This window comes from Lissotriton helveticus, chromosome 12 (assembly GCF_964261635.1).
Source record: "Lissotriton helveticus chromosome 12, aLisHel1.1, whole genome shotgun sequence".
Taxonomy (NCBI): domain Eukaryota; kingdom Metazoa; phylum Chordata; class Amphibia; order Caudata; family Salamandridae; genus Lissotriton; species Lissotriton helveticus.
This window is the reverse complement of record NC_136073.1, coordinates 810,321,659-810,327,658: the sequence shown is the minus strand read 5'-3', so window position 1 is coordinate 810,327,658 and position 6,000 is coordinate 810,321,659.

Sequence of the window (6,000 nt, the reverse complement as noted above, 5' to 3'; positions counted from 1 at the left end):
CGAGTCTATCTGAAAACCCAGGAAAGATATCGATTGGGATGGAGAAAAATCTGACTTCAGGGGATTGATAAGAAAACCCAAGGATTGCAAAAGGTCTATGGACCAGTGCAAGTGAGACTGTAGAAGAACAGGGCATTGAGCCAAAAGGAGAATGTCGTCTAGATAGACTATAAGACGCACTCCGCGTGACCGCAAAGACTCCATCACTGGACGGAGGAGCTTCGTGAAGCACCACGGAGCGGAGGACAGGCCGAAAGGAAGAACCTTGTACTCGTACCACCTGCCCAACCATTGGAACTGAAGGAATCTGCGATGAGGAGCATAAATCGGTACTGACAGATAAGCATCCTTTAGGTCGAGACGAACCATCCAATCCCCTTCTTGAAGAAGGTCTCGTAGAAGATGAATGCCCTGCATCTTGAAATGGCGATAAACCACATTGCCGTTGAAGTCCTTTAAATTGAGGACTAAACAAGATCCTCCCCCTTTTTTCTCCACGAGAAAAACATTGCTGACGAACCCTTGGGGATGAGGAGAAGTAAGAATGATGGCTCCCTTTGTCAAAAGAGAGGAGACTTCCTCGGTTATGAAGTTCTGATCTTGTTGGGAAAAAACAAGGGGGCGAGGCCGAAGATCTTGGTGAGGGCGAGAGTAAAATTCTATCTTGTACCCTTTCACCGTCTCCAGAATCCAGGCATCGTTTGAGATCAAACGCCAATTGTCGTGAAAAAATTGAATCCTGCCCCCCAGAATTACATTTGAAGCTGAAATCAAGCTCACCTGATGGGGAAGAGTCTTGACGTCCTCCATGACCTCCGGAATATCCACCTTTGCCAGGCTGTCCTCTATTCCTCTTAGAGGGGTAGAAGGAAGACTTGTTTGAAGAATACTGCTGTTGACCACCACGTTGGGACTTGTTCCCTCGCTGGGGAGCATTGTCGGAACCACGGCCGGACGAACGCCCCCTTCGTCCGGCCCTGCCAAAAACTGGACGGAAAGCCCGCTTCAAATTAGACTGGGCCTTGTCAAGGCCACTAAAGGTGGAAACACAGTTTGACAGTTCTTTCAGGAAGGGGGTACCAAAAAGCAAACCTTGGGCCATAGGGCCCGACTCCGAAGAGGCCAAATCCGTCAGACGTGGATCTAGTTTCATCAGGATGGAGCGCCGGCGCTCAGTGGACAAGGCACAATTAGCGTTGCCCAGCATACAGATAGCCCGCTGAGACCAACCGACCAGGTCATCCGGGTCAATTATGGAACCAGATTCTTTGGCTTGGTATCCTAAATTCAGTATTTTTGTAAGTGGGCCCAAGAGATCCAAAAGTTTGTCTTGGCACAAACGCCACGATCTATCCAAGCCTTTGGTAGGGTCTTTTGAATATTTCCTCATGTAAGTGATCATCGTAGGATCTACATCAGGAGTAGCGGCCAACTTATTTGGTAAATCAGGACGTGGGCACTCGGAGCGCAAACGCGCCCTCACATCCTTGTCAAAGGATTGACGGATGTGGGATTGAATGTATTGAGCCACCTCGGGGGCAGGCAACCAAGAAGAAGAATGTGGGTGGATAATATCAGAGGGATTGAAGGTTAACAATTGAGGTGAAGAAGGCGCGTCAAAAAAATGCTCCTTACGCGATTTTTTGGAGGGAGGAGGCTTAGAAGGCTCATAGGAAGAAGACGAGGACGTGTCGTCATCCGTGTCAGATGGAGGATCAGAATGAGAGGACTTCTTACGCTTCTTTGCAGAAGGAGCAGACAGGGTCTTTGCAAGTTTTTCAAAATGGCTGGAATGTGGATTTTTTTAGGACTTTTTGGAACGCCCAGAGGAAGGAGTCACTCAGCCATGTTGTGCAGCATAATCTGCCAGATGTTTCTTCAACGGCGCAATTGCTTGACAAAGCGCTTGGCCCATAAAATCATCAAATGAAGTAGAGGATTCCTCCTCCTCATAATATCCATAACCTTCTTCATCACAGTAATCTGCCATGGCTAGAATGTCAGCCGATAATGCCCAGTGAAGGTTAGCACTTAAAGAGGCAAAGCCTGATAATTTGGGGGAGTGGTACCCCTTGCGCAAGTCTGATAACACAGAGACTGTGTAGAAACTACTGAATTAAATGTGGAGGGAGCAGACCTGCACAAACAAAATACGAAAAAATAGTAATTTTCCCACTCTAGGCAAAGCCTAATCCAAATTTTACAACCCTCAAACTGTAATTGTTCGTGGGCGTCAAGGAGCTCAAACGGCAGCAAGCAGGGCGCTGTGGAGAAAGTCCTCCGTTTCTGACAGGCTGAGGCACAGGCGGCGTTTAAAGAAGTACACGCTCGAAGAGACGTGTAAACAAACCGCCGCGCATGCACGAACAGCCGCTGCCGCCTAGAAAGGGTGCGCGAGGGACGCGCGTCCTTTGAGCTCCGCTCCCGCTCCACAAATGAAGACCGGGTTAATAAAACCCTGGTAGGAGGTGTCGCACACGCTCCTAAGGCACCGGCACAGAAGCCGGTTCCGTGACAAAGACGCGTCATACAACGCTCAAGCACTCTGACAAAAGCGGCAATGCAAGCGCTGAAAACGCGCACACAGCTTTAGCAATAAGGTACAATGCAAGCAATAAATGCGGTAAGGCTACGCAGTTATAATAAAAGCGAGTAATGTAAAAGCACTTAACTGGCTGCGAAGCAGCAAAGAAAGAGGAAGTGTTCACCTCTATGACCCTATTTATACCCTATCATACTCTATGGTTACCCTGTGTTTCTGGGTATTGTAGTTGTTTCTTTACTGCATTTTGATTGGCTGCTGTTTGTCAGTAAAGAAATTGAGTAAGCATAATCGGAGCCTCCGTCCTGCCATAGAATTCAACAAGCATTTACAATGCAATGGTTTCGCCTTTGGAAAAGTTAGAGCTATTGGCATTGTAAATGACAACATTTGTATTTATGTGTTTGTTTTGAAAACAGATAAATAAATGGCATTGTCATTTACATTGCCATTAGCTTAATCTCTGGCAAATGTGAGACCTATTGTACCCTACGGACGAGCTCAGCAGACAACAATTACTACCACACACACACACCCAGAGCCACACACACACACACACACACAGAGCCACACACACACCCAGAGCCAGCCACACATACCCAGAGCCAGCCACACACACACACACCCAGAGCCAAACACACACACACACACACCCAGACCCACACACACCCAGAGCCACACACACACACACACCCAGAGCCACACACACCCAGAGCCACACATACACACCCAGAGCCAGCCACACATACCCAGAGCCAACCACACACACACATCCAGAGCCACACACACACACACCCAGAGCCACACACACACACACACCCAGAGCCACACACACACACACACACACCCAGAGCCACACACACACACACCCAGAGCCAGCCACACATACCCAGAGCCAGCCACACACACACACCCAGAGCCACACACACACACACCCAGAGCCAGCCACACATACCCAGAGCCAACCACACACACACACACCCAGAGCCACACACACACACACCCAGAGCCACACACAGACACACACCCAGAGCCACACACATACACACACACCCAGAGCCACACACACACACACCCAGAGCCACACACACACACCCAGAGCCAGCCACACACACACCCAGAGCCACACACACACACACCCAGAGCCACACACACACACACCCCCAGAGCCACACACACACACACACACCCAGAGCCACACACACACACCCAGAGCCACACACACACACACACAAACCCAGAGACACACACACACCCAGAGCCACACACACACACACACCCAGAGCCACACACACCCAGAGCCAGCCACACATACCCAGAGCCAACCACACACACACACCCAGAGCCATACACACACACCCAGAGCCACACACACACACACCCAGAGCCACACACACACACACCCAGAGCCACACACAAACACCCAGAGCCACACACACACCCAGAGCCACACACACACACCCAGAGCCACACACACACCCAGAGCCACACACACACACACACACAGAGCCACACACACACACACACACACAGAGCCACACACACCCACCCAGAGCCACACACACACACCCAGAGCCACACACACACACCCAGAGCCTCACACACACTCAGGAGAGCAAGCACAGCGAGGGGGCAGGGAAGCAAGCACAGCGAGGAGGCAGAAAAGCAAGCACAGCGAGGGGGCAGGGAAGCAAGCACAGCGAGGGGGCAGGGAAGGAAGCACAGCGAGGGGGCAGGGAAGCAAGCACAGCGAGGGGGCAGGGAAGCAAGCATAGCGAGGGGCAGGGAAGCAAGCACAGCGAGGGGGCAGGGAAGCAAGCACAGCCAGGTGGCAGGGAAGCAAGCACAGCCAGGTTGCAGGGGAGCAAGCACAGCCAGGTTGCAGGGGAGCAAGCGCAGCCAGGGGGCAGGGAAGCAAGCACAGCCAGGGGGCAGGGAAGCAAGCACGGGCAGGGAAGCAAGCATAGCCAGGGGGCGGGGAAGCAAGCACGGGCAGGGAAGCAAACACAGCCAGGGGGCAGGGAAGCAAGCACAGCGAGGGGGCAGGCAAGCAAGCACAGCCAGGGGGCAGGGAAGCAAGCACGGGCAGGGAAGCAAGCACAGCCAGAGGGCAGGGAAGCAAGCACAGCCAGGGGGCGGAGAAGCAAGCACGGGCAGGGAAGCAAGCACGGGGCAGGGAAGCAAGCACGGGCAGGGAAGCAAGCACAGCCAGGGGGCAGGGAAGCAAGCACAGCCAGGGAAGCAAGCACAGCCAGGGGGCAGGGAAGCAAGCACAGCGAGGGGGCAGGCTAGCAAGCACAGCCAGGGGGCAGGGAAGCAAGCACGGGCAGGGAAGCAAGCCCAGCCAGGGGGCAGGGAAGCAAGCACGGGCAGGGAAGCAAGCACAGCCAGGGGGCAGGGAAGCAAGCACAGCTAGGGGGCGGGGAAGCAAGCACGGGCAGGGAAGCAAGCACGGGCAGGGAAGCAAGCACGGGCAGGGAAGCAAGCACAGCCAGGGGGCAGGGAAGCAAGCACAGCCAGGGGGCAGGGAAGCAAGCACAGCCATGTTTCCAGTGCTTGGCTATTCTGAACAAACCATTGGTATCCGGCCTGCCACTCAAACGAAAACAACTCCCAGAATACCTTAAATAGCTAAATGAAACCTCAGAAGTAGAAACATTATGTCCTGACTACACGAGAGAGGCTGCAATTGTAACTGCGAGGGACAAATACCACTGAACTGGGAAGAAGACGGCGTACAACTATAGTGGAGGAATAACAACCTCGTACACTACTGCATACCACTGTGCTTTGGATCCAGGAACACCACAGGCCCAGGTTTGGACGCTACTTCAGAAATGCCACGGCACAGAAAGAATAACATTACCTAATGTACTTGTGTAATGTAGTTGGTGCTCATGTAAAGCACTCCAATACCTACTTTCGCGTTATTTAAAACTGCCCAAAAATAGAAGCGGGTTTGAAGTCCTGGCAACGTGTTACAAATGCAGTTCATTAAAAAACGTTTTTTCTTGTTATTGAGGCCGCAGAAACAGCAGCCTCGAGGAGCAGCTTCAGCATGGGGAGTAACTGTGACGGTGAGTAAGCTGTTTTCTGGGCTAGTTCATAAGATGCTTACCGTGCCGCGAGAGCGGGGATGGGGCTTCGTGATAGGAGAATAAAGACTCTGCAATGGACAGAGGCTGGTAATCTATAAGAGCGGCATACGTGGCATTGTGTGAGCCTCGGCCATGCTGAATCACGGTAAAACATCTAATCCACTTCTCTGTACAGGGACAATCAAATAATGTAATGTGTTTCAATTCCATCACTTTCAGGGACTTATATCAACAAACTGCTAAACCATGTCATTTTCAACAACTCTATACGACAATGCTTAATCTTATACATTGTAGCACTGCCAAAGCTGTTTCTACCAAAGATATTATAAAGCATATGAAAAATGGCCTGGCATGCAT